Here is a 10493-nt window from a genome sequence, read left to right as displayed (position 1 = left end):
ACGGGCTTTTGTGGGGCGGCTTCGGAATGCGACAGCTCACTGCCAGCCTGATGCTGAGGGCAGTCTGGACCTGAGTCAGCAGATGTCTCGTTCCTTCTCCCGCGGGAAGTCGGGACGTCACCCGTGGAGCTTCTGAAGCAGTGACGATCTGAGCAAGGGTTGGGATGGGACACAGTCTGCTCCCCCGCGTGAACGGTATCCATCTGGGGTAAACCTCAGGTTCACCACAAAAATATTCACGTATAAATATCTCATGAGATAAAATAACTGTATTTGGAATATGTGTTATGTTTTTCAAATAGACATACTTTAACCTATTAAAGTGAAAGATCAAGGGTTGCTTTTAATTTAAAGAAATAGAATCTGGTTTTCATCAGTGGCTAGAAAATCAAATATTAATGGGATATGTATATTTATGAGACAGCTTTCCATTCAGAGGCTGTGATAAATTTCCTCGCAGCTCACCACGTGCTAAAATCTAGCCATCTCGTGTCTTGAAAACCAGTCATTTTCTGGCATCGTGATGGAAGATGTGGCAGTTTACCATTATGCATCTCTCCCACTTCTTGTCACCATAACAGATTCAGCTCTTCAAGCATCACTTTTTCTTCTTGCTTTGATCACAGTGATTATTTTGCAAGAACAAAGCTTTCTGAAAAAAAACATGAAAATGTGGCTGCCTCCAGACTAACTCACGTCTGCTCACCTGGGATCGCACTCGAGGTGGCCCGAGGTCGCCGCCGCTAAGCACACAAAGGGACCGCAGCTCATTTAACCTCGCCGTCTTTCTAACGGTCTTCTGGGAAATAGCTCAAAATCCATTTTTATATTGTTTCGCTACTGAGGGAAAGACATTCCCAGCCCGTTTCCCACTTACAACTGCTGGAGTAAGCAGAAAAATTGAAACCCGTGTTCCACTTTGCCACCTGTCTCTCTGTTTTCTAAGCTGTTAAATCTCTGACTATCTGGTCCGTACCGATAGAGAATTCTCTGGAAAGTTAAGATAGATGTTAACTTTGTTTCCTTTATATTTGAGTCTGGGGAATTGAATTTCAATTTCCAAGCCAGTGTTTGTCGACTGGGGTCTGTTTCACCACGTGGGAACATCTGGTTGTCACCCTGGAGGCGAAGGCTGCTGCTGGCCTCTGGCTGGGGGGGACACCAAGCACGCTGCTGGGCTGAGGGCAGCCCCTCCACACTCGGCGGAGGATTCCCTGGCTCTGAGTGGGATCGGTGCCAGGGCTCAGGAGCCTCGAGTCAGAGGATGGCTACCCCAGCTTCCAAGTAGTCTGCAGAAGCCACTTTTCTAGTTGGTGAAGTTGGCGTTACTTGATTAAATCTGTAAGATTTTTGATGTGCTTAGGGAATCTTTCCCCTTAGATTTCTTCATATATTTAACTAGACACGTGTACAAATCCTTAGTGGCCATTTCTAAAGAAGCTGCTTGGATTCTCGAGTTTAAATTGCTTCCTTGTATTAATATGAAATTAAATGTAAAATAAATTGAAGCCATTCATAATACCGATCCTCTCTTTAATGGGTCATAACAATATGATATAACTACCCACTGTTGGAATTCTTCTGTATAATTTAAAGAACGATGCATTAATTAATAATTTAGAATGAATAACTATTCAAATGAGATATCGACATTAATTCTTTTTTAAAATCAAGTTTTATATTTATATTGAACAAGGAGAGACTGGTCTCCCCTGCAGTCCTCGAAAATCATGCTTCTAAATTTTATTTGTCTTCTGCCTTTCTTTGTCAGATGCATTTTTTAAATCATTGTGTTGAGCAGGGGAAAGGAATCTTGGAGATACTCTTTATTAAACTCCGTCAGGGGTCTGCAAAGTAAGGCGTGCAGATGATAGTTCAAGTGTCATGGGAGCAGATCCACACTCTATTTACACGTTTGCCACCGGTGATCGTAGTTAATGAAGTTTGTGGGAACACAGACACATCCATTCCTTTATATATCGTCCACGACCACTACATCAGCAGGGCTGACCAGTTGTAACAGAGGCTGCCTGACCCACGAAGTCCAAAATATTTACTTTCTGACCCTTTAAGGAGAAGTTCGTCACCTGTTATGGAACCTCGTACATAGCGAGTCCGCGACAAGTGTTTCCTGAATGAGTGAGAGAACAGAATATAATGCCGCGTAATTCTTTGGTTTCGTTTTTGCTTTTTTTTTTTCATCAGGTTGGGTCGATGGGTGTATTTGGACTCCCTGTGCTCCGTTTCATGGTCTCTGGCAGAAGGTGGCCCATGGCCTGGGGACCTAACATAGTGTAGCTATTCGTCCCTACGTTATCTTCTCTTATATCCGCCCCCTTGATGAAAATTCTCCGTTGAGAGCTGTTATATTTACATATTTATTCAAACACTACTTTGCTTTTCTCATAGGTTTCTGGAGGATTTCTAGGTATTTACATAAATTTTCCATAGACGAGGACTGAGGTTTTACTAGTTTCAGAGAGCATGCGTCTGGTTGGTTCGCTGCTGCTAACACACAGCCCTCAGCTGTCGGTGGCTAAACACACAGACGAAGCCTTATTCGTCACTCAGTGACAGTCTGGCGTGGAGGCTCTGGGGCACTGTCCTTCGCTGCCGCCCAGGAGCCCGGATGTTCCGTTCTACGGTTGCTCCATCGTCAGACCACACACCCCTCCAGCGGCATGGAAGACAGAGCGCAGGACCACACAGAGGAGATCTACAGGGCCGTGCCGGGAAGTGGCACACCTCCCTTCTGCCCAAATTCCAGTGGCCACAGCTTAGTCACACAGCCTCAATCAAGTTCAAGGGAGCTAGGAAGACTAGTTCGTGCACCCAGGAAGAGGCAGAAAACGTGGACATTTAGATATTGGCAGACATTACTATCTACTCCCTGACCCTCCTAGGAAAACAGGACTAGTCCCTAGGGACGCACTTAACTGTTCCCTGTTCTCTCTCCTGCCCCCACCCCCACCCTCCGCCATTCCAGCCAATCATATTTTCTACTATACACAAACAGATTTATTCAGGCTCCCAACATTTCTGTAAATAACAAAGCAGGGATCCTTTGAACAAACCACTTAACCTCTTTCGACCTCAATTTTCTCCGCTGTGTGTTGTGGCGAGGACAGGCAGGGATCAGCCCCGCGGTCGCCTTCAGCCTCGACGTCTTAACACATTCCATCCTTCCGCTGACTCCTTCTCCTGTCGTTGCTTAAATGGCTCCTGGATGCCTCCTCCTTTAAGGAAAACTTTCCCTATAGTTGGAAACTTGGCGTTAGGTTTATCTGATGCCACTTTAATGGCCTCGTCTGTCATGAAATGGTGATACCATCGGCGATGGCAACGGCAGGCGGCCCTCGCTTCGTCCTCAGCTCTTCGCAGGCATCGTCTCGTTTCTGTTCCTCGGCAGCACTAAGCAGTAGGAATCATCTTCAGTATTTTATAGAGGAGGAGTAGAAGCTTGGAGAGTTTGCATGATGTACCCAAGGTCGCCCAGCTGGCATGTGGTAGAGCATGGCTTTGGGCCTGGGTATGTCGGTCTCCCAAGAAGAGCCTGCTGCACACTCACTAATATGCTTCTTTCTTGTCCTCATTGGTCCTGACTGCCACACCCCCTGTGGCTAATGACTGGCTTACAATGAAGGTAATTTATAATGTAATTTATATCTGGGTTTAGGTTAGCTTTCCTGTGAGTCTGAGACAGGGATTCGTGTCCTCATGCTTTATTCAGGACATATTCTCAGCAGCTGAGGAGTGAAGGAGGAAGGAACTCGGCAAGGGTTTACTCGGAATTGGCATCTGTCATCAGCCTGACCCTAAGGACACTCTAGAAAATGGATAGAATCTCAGTTGGTCCCCTTTAAGGCAGGGGAGATGATTTATACCCAGCTCCCCTGTTATCCTCCAGTCATTAGCTACAGATTTTCTAGTTTGGCGGGATGTGTGGTGACATAACTTCCTGATGAGGTAGCTCTCATCAGCCAACGGCAATTCTCCAGAGAAGGGGGCAGCCTTGAGAGGGTATCAACCAGCACTGACAGCAGCCCGAGGAAGGTGTGCTGTTTCTTAAGAGGGACTGGGCAGGGAGCCAGAGCACCCACTGCGGTGTGCGGTGCTCAGTACTTTAGGGATTTAACTTAGGCTTGTCCCGATGGTCTGGACCCAGACCACGCACACGCTGGTCCCCACCCCTGAAGAAGTGGAGTGTTTTTATGTCTTCGAAGAAAATGTAACACGTACCTGATTATTGAATGCATTCTGCTGCGTCATACGTGCCTTAGTTTTTAATAATTCTCCCTATCCATTTCTGAATTTATGCTTCCCTTGCAGTCTCAAAAACTAAATTGAAGATTCATGAATATTTTCCCTAGTCATGCGTATCATTTGGTTTCGTGAAACGAGGTCAAGAAATTTCTGTAAGACAACAGCAGACGTTGTCTGACAATCACAGGCTGCTAGATGAATGGAGGGGTCCGTTTCATTGATCTAAAATGCATTTCTGCCTCTGTTTCCGAAGTGGCCCCCGATTCCGACATCGCCGCTGAGTGATGGGCATGCTTAGAATTCTCTGCCTTGCTTTCATGTTCCTTATTTGTGTGACTCTTCCAAAACGCTGACACAGATAGATAAGCCAATGTACCAGGGAAATTCTTTGTTTCGAATGAGTAATGGATTTCTTGGTTGGGTGAGAGATTATGTACACCGGAAGCTGAAGTCTCCCAATTAACTAGGAGCCGAGAGAAAATGGATGGCACGAGAGAAATAGAAATGAAAACATTCGAGTCACATCGGCCTACCACTTTCTACAGTGAATGGTCTGCAACTCTGGGTGCCATGATTCTTTAATGTATGAGCCATTTGATATCCTGAATTTATTTAGTAACTGTGATCGAGTTGGATAGAGCGACTGGTTACAGCTGTGATGGGCACATCTCTGGTTTAGTATGTATCTGTCAGACTCTCCTTTTGTTATTCTCTTTTAGCTAACTTTAGAGTTTATATATTACTTCTTCATTGGGTCATAGTGTTTCATCTGTTTGCTTCAGTTCTTACTAGCCTCGGGGCTGGCCTCTTTCAAATACTGGGATGTGATCTGTGCCATCATTTTATATGGGTTGATTGAACAGTTTAGTTCTTGAAGTTTAACCTCATTTTCCAGTTTGGGGGATACTCAATTATTGTTTACGTGTTCTCCAGAAGATACAGAGGGACGTTGCCCACTCAGATATCCACCATTAGAAGTAGTCTATTTAATAAGGAGATAGAGATGACCGTGCATGAAACCGTGTTAATATTTTCAGTCTAAAGACCTCTCGATCTTTTTTTGCCGTCAAATTTTTAATCATCATTTGAATAAAGAAGTATTGAAATTGCAAGTAGTCTTAAATTATAGCTATCAGTTTCTGGTTCAGGAGGATGGAGAGACCCCACATACTGATCTTTCATCCATCAAACACATAGCATTTAAATGACAATAATGACCATAACGAATTACTTTAGTTGAAACAGTAATAGTCCTAAGACTATGATATGAAAGGAATCCCAAGGCATCTATTTAATGATATTCAAGAAAATGCTGTAGGTTTTTTAGTAAAAAATGGAAGATTGAACACTCGCGATTACCTCAGCTTTTTCCTGACACAGGAAATACAGAAGGCCATTTTTTAAATGTCATAAGCCCACAAGAACAGGGAAAATGGGAGAGAAGATAAAACTATTTTGGGTTTAGCGAGAGGGTGCTCCTGTAGTCGATGGCTGCTGCTCAGAGAGAGCGAGACAAGCAGAGATTTTGGCAGTCACAGAAGTATCGTCACAAATTAAAGACTTAATGGGCCTCGAACACATGGCCAGTCTACCCCCCGAAGGTGTTGGCCACACTCCCACAGTGCGTGTGTCCTGCAGCTATAGATCTAAGCCGAACGAGGAGGCACAGCTCATCATCTCAGAGGACCGAGTAGCTAGGCGCCCAGCACGTTCCTGATTAAAAACCCCAGAAGACGTGCCCTAGAAACAAGAATGAATCTGAAGGGTATTGAATCTCTCCAGTCTGCACCCCAGTCCTGACTCCGCTCACTCCCTGCCTTCACCCCTCCCAGACACCCCCAGATCTGCTCCACCGAGGGACAAAGCAACTCTCTCTGAAGGAAGATTATTTTTGGTGGACGTCGCATAATTTAGTGTCTCTATAGTTCTTTTATTCACAGTTGTCAGCATGCAGTAACATATTCTAGACGTGAAAAGACAAGACATTGTGACAGATAAATCAGATAAAAATGGACAATAGAATTTACCCCACAGATGATCCAGTTAGCATAGTAAACTGGAAGACAGCCCAGTGGGGTTGGGGGAACTCTATTTCACATATATAATTTGAGTCTCAAAAGGAGAAGAGCTAGAACATGGTAGCTATATTCGAAGCAATTATCATTGAGACCTTTCAAAAATGATTAAAGACATCAATCATCAGATTAAGAAGACCAAACCCCCAAAACGATAAATAATATAAAACCACATCTACACATATTACAACCAAACTGCTGAAACCAGTGACGAAGAGAAGCATCTTAAAAAATAAACTGGAGTGGGGAATAAAAGACACAGAACTTTCAGTGGAGTAAAAATAAAATTTACGGCTGACTTTCCAGCAGCAGCCACACGAACCAGGAGGCCGTGGAAGGAGCAGTTAGAGACCAGCTCTCTGTTCTCCCTTTGTACTGCAGCACGGCTGCTGCTTATTCTGAAGGAAGATGGAGGCTTAATTTTGGAAGATGGAAACCTACAGGTCCATTGGACTAGGACACCCAGAAATAGCTTGGAGCTCTCGCTTTTAAAAGCAGGGACATTGGGCGTAAGTCTTCATAGTAAGACCCCAGCTCCACTCACCCAGGGTTTAATGTTCATGCCCACGTACACATTTAATATGGATTTTCCAAATACACTTCTGTTTTTATCTAACCAGCCTACGTCTAGAATCGTGGTAGTCACTCTACTACATGACATTGATGACTATTGGGCTACAAAGCAGTTCATGTAGCCAGCTCTGTGTTTCCTTTTTTTTATTTTTTTTTATTTTAATTCCCAATATGAAAAATAATGAGACAAATTGAATGAGAACCTTGAGGGAAATAGAGATAAGACATTATCATTAATATTTTCTGAAACAAGAGAAAATATTATATCCACGAAACAAGGAAAAATAAATATTCAGTTTGTAAAGAAAGGCCTTCATAATGAAGACTATTTTTAAAACCCATGCTTGTAAAAGTGACAGTGTCGATGGAAAATTAGAAAATAAATTCGAGTTTCGTAGAAAGTTAAAGATTAAGAGATGGGAAATGAAGGAGTACGTGTGACACTATGCGATTCATTCAGCGGGCTTGAAATAGAGGCTCTAACACGAGGGGAGGAAAATGAGCCCAGGAGGAGGAGGAAGAAAGAGGGTAATTGTGGAGTAGTTGCTGCGAGACTCAGAAGCGGGTTGGAGTAGATGAAACAAGTTCCAAAGGTGTCTTTCCAGGAAGACAACAATAACGAGATACCTGAGGCGTCTGAATATATTTGGAGAAAATGCAGAGTTACAGTTGGGCATTGGAGGACAAATGAACAATAAGTACATAGAAAAAGAAATAGGAGTCCTGCTGTGGACTGAATGTTCATATCCCCCCCAAAATTTGTAAATTAGAACTTGACCCCCAATCGGATGGTGTTTAGAGGTGAGGCGTTTTGGAGGTGAACAGGTCATGAGAGCTTCACCGAATGAATGGGATGAGTGCCCTCATAACAGACCTCAGAGAGATCTCCCTTACACCTGCTACCCTGAGAGGGTGCGATGAAGACCAATGCCTGTGAGCCTGGAAGCAGACCCGCACTGGCCACCGAATCTGCACCTTGACCTTAGACTTGCACCCTCCGTGACTGTGAGGATTAAAGGTCTGTTCTTTATAAGCCAGCCGGTTCACGGTATTTTGTTATTAACAGCTTGAACAGACCAAGACAAGACTATTATGAACTCCGAGGTAAAGAAAATTGTTTTGAGAAACATATCTTACTTCATGGAGCATCTGCGAAAAGCATTGACACAGTCATAAATATGTAAACAGAATACCCGAGCAGAATTACGATGAGTCGATATTGAGAAGGTGCGGATGGGAGAGTACGCATGAGTTAACTGGGGAGATGGGTGGCTCAGAAAAGCGGCCGGTAAATGGGAAATATCAACAAACGCCAGTCAAACCATATTATTTAGCGATTTGGAGATAAATGCCCAAATTGACCAGTCAAAAAGTTGAAAATTCTTACTTGGAACAAGCAGGATATGGGCCACAATATAGAGGGTTTACTTAGCCTTTTGTGTTAAGTCCTGTAGATTTCTTCATAAATTAAGTACGTGTTTGACTTAAAAAGAGTAATGTAAAGATGATGATGTAATCATAAAGCATGGGAAGGCTGCCGTGGAAAAGAAAAAGCAGAGCTCAAAGAAGAATTCATAGAAATAAAAGTATGATGTCTTTATATATCTAATTCATCAAAGATCATGCAAAAGGAAATGAGAAGGGTCCATGAAGATGCCTTTAAGAAGAAAGTAAATATTTTTATTCAACTCACAAGGTTAACAACTGAAAAGTGGTTAATTATATGGAGATTATTTTTATTAAAAGGAAAAGTAAAAATGCAATTAGAAATCCTAAGGGAAAAGAAAGATAAATAATAAGTATGAAAGAAAATGGTGCTCCGAACATAAAACAAACGGGATGGTTTTGTAAGAAAGTGAAAGCAACAGGTTTGGGTGGAACATAAGGACCAGTGTCTTTGTGTGTAATTTCTTAGGATTTATTATAGTTCGTGATATAATCAATTTTAAGTGATGTTTATTTTATTTTCCCACAAGTGATTTGTCTCTTATAAGTGGGATATTTTGCTGGATAAAGGCTCATCTTCTCCCTTCTGTATTTCCAAGAATCATGCTAAAATAAGCTTAGATTTCAAAATTTGTCCCTTTTCAAAACATTTTATAAAAGATTTATTAAACTTTAGAATTGCCAAGGAGTGTTTTTTTATTATTTTTTCTTACCCTACTTACTCGCTGATCTAAGTTTTACCACCTAGAAATATAACCTTGTTCTATAAAGAAACATGTGGTTTAAAAAAAATCAACATTAATAAGCTCATCTTCTACATTTAAAACTTTTTTTTTTAATTTAGTGGAATGTTTTAGGAACGTTTGGGGGGTTTATATATCTGATGAAGAAATATGAATTTCAGACATTCCTTTGATTTAACCTCAAGGTTTTTTTTTTTTTTTCATTTTTCTGTTTAAGTTAAATCGAGTATTTGAAAGACGTAAAATCGCCATTGGTCATCTTCGTGTGGTAGATGGTTTGGATTTTCCTTTTTCTACTTTATTGTAATTTTCTAAATCGTGTGCTGTATGTGTGAACTGATTTTATTATCAGCAAAGGCTAATCAATTTAAATAGATTAATGAAGAAAAAAAGGCAGTCTATGGCCATGCTACCCTGAACAAGCCTGATCCCATCTGATTTCGGAAGCTAAGCAGGGTTGGGCCTGGTTAGTACTTGGATGGGAGGCCATGTAGGAAGACCAGGTGCTGTAGGCGTAAAAAAGGAAAAATAAAAATAAAAATAAGGGATTGTAAGCTGACAAGGTCCTTGCAATCTATGAGGTCAATCAAAGGTTGCCTCGCCTTAAAAAAAAAAAAAAGGCAAAATTTTAAAACCTGGTTTTAAAACTTCTTGTCCTGTAATAATTAGGGTTTGTTGAGGGGTCCCTTTCTCTTCTCTCTGGCTGAGCCAAGTAGGAGTCAGGGAAGAAATGCCGAAAGAATGGATGCATATCTTCTTTTTCACCGTTAATACAGTTCCCTGCTAGGCTGGCATTTAAACTTGAGACTTGTCAGGTTTTCAGCAGCTGGTTCTGTCTCAATTTCTAAAGCATGGGCTTTGTCTAGATGTGGCTGATAGCAATGTCATGCTGGCTTTGACGCCTCTGATCTGGGATCCGCCTTGACGATTGCTGCCAGTTTGCTCTGAGATACAGCCATGCGTGAGCTAGGTTCCTGAGCATGAACAAACGTGAGCGTGAAAATGAGTGAGACGCAACACACCCTCCCCACCTTTATCTGTTTCTTAGTCCCACCATGAAGGTGAAGCAGGTGTGAGATCCAGTTTGGCAGACACGGTGGAGTCAGTGCCCGCTTATTCAAACGTTGGAACTGATGACTCAGCCATAGCAGGGTTACCTGAGAGAGGCCGTGCCTTAGCCTATAAGGAAAATCTGTTCTTTTCTTCTGGGATGACCAGGACCTTATTCTCTGTGATTCTGCAGTATCGCCAGTGACACAATGTGGTGGGTTGAAAATTGGCACCGACCCGCACCCTCCCCCCCAAGTGATATCCATGTCCTACCTCTCTGTGATGTCACCTTACATGACGAAAATGTGATGAAGTTAAGAATCTTGAGATGGGGAGGTGATGT

At 42.5% G+C, this 10493-nt stretch overlaps 1 protein-coding gene and 1 pseudogene across 1 annotated transcript in view; both read left to right on the top strand.

Annotated features, from left to right (window-relative positions):
• SEMA5A (semaphorin 5A) overlaps positions 1 to 10493 on the top strand; it is a 456698-nt gene that overhangs the window by 212422 nt on the left and 233783 nt on the right. The gene's annotated exons all lie outside the window — the stretch shown is intronic.
• Positions 9497 to 9615, top strand: LOC111746467 (annotated as a pseudogene).

Source organism: Pteropus vampyrus, unplaced genomic scaffold (genome assembly GCF_000151845.1).
Source record: "Pteropus vampyrus isolate Shadow unplaced genomic scaffold, Pvam_2.0 Scaffold190, whole genome shotgun sequence".
NCBI classification, from domain to species: Eukaryota; Metazoa; Chordata; class Mammalia; order Chiroptera; family Pteropodidae; genus Pteropus; species Pteropus vampyrus.
Note: the sequence above shows the minus strand (reverse complement) of the source record. Positions and strands in the feature narration are given on the sequence as shown.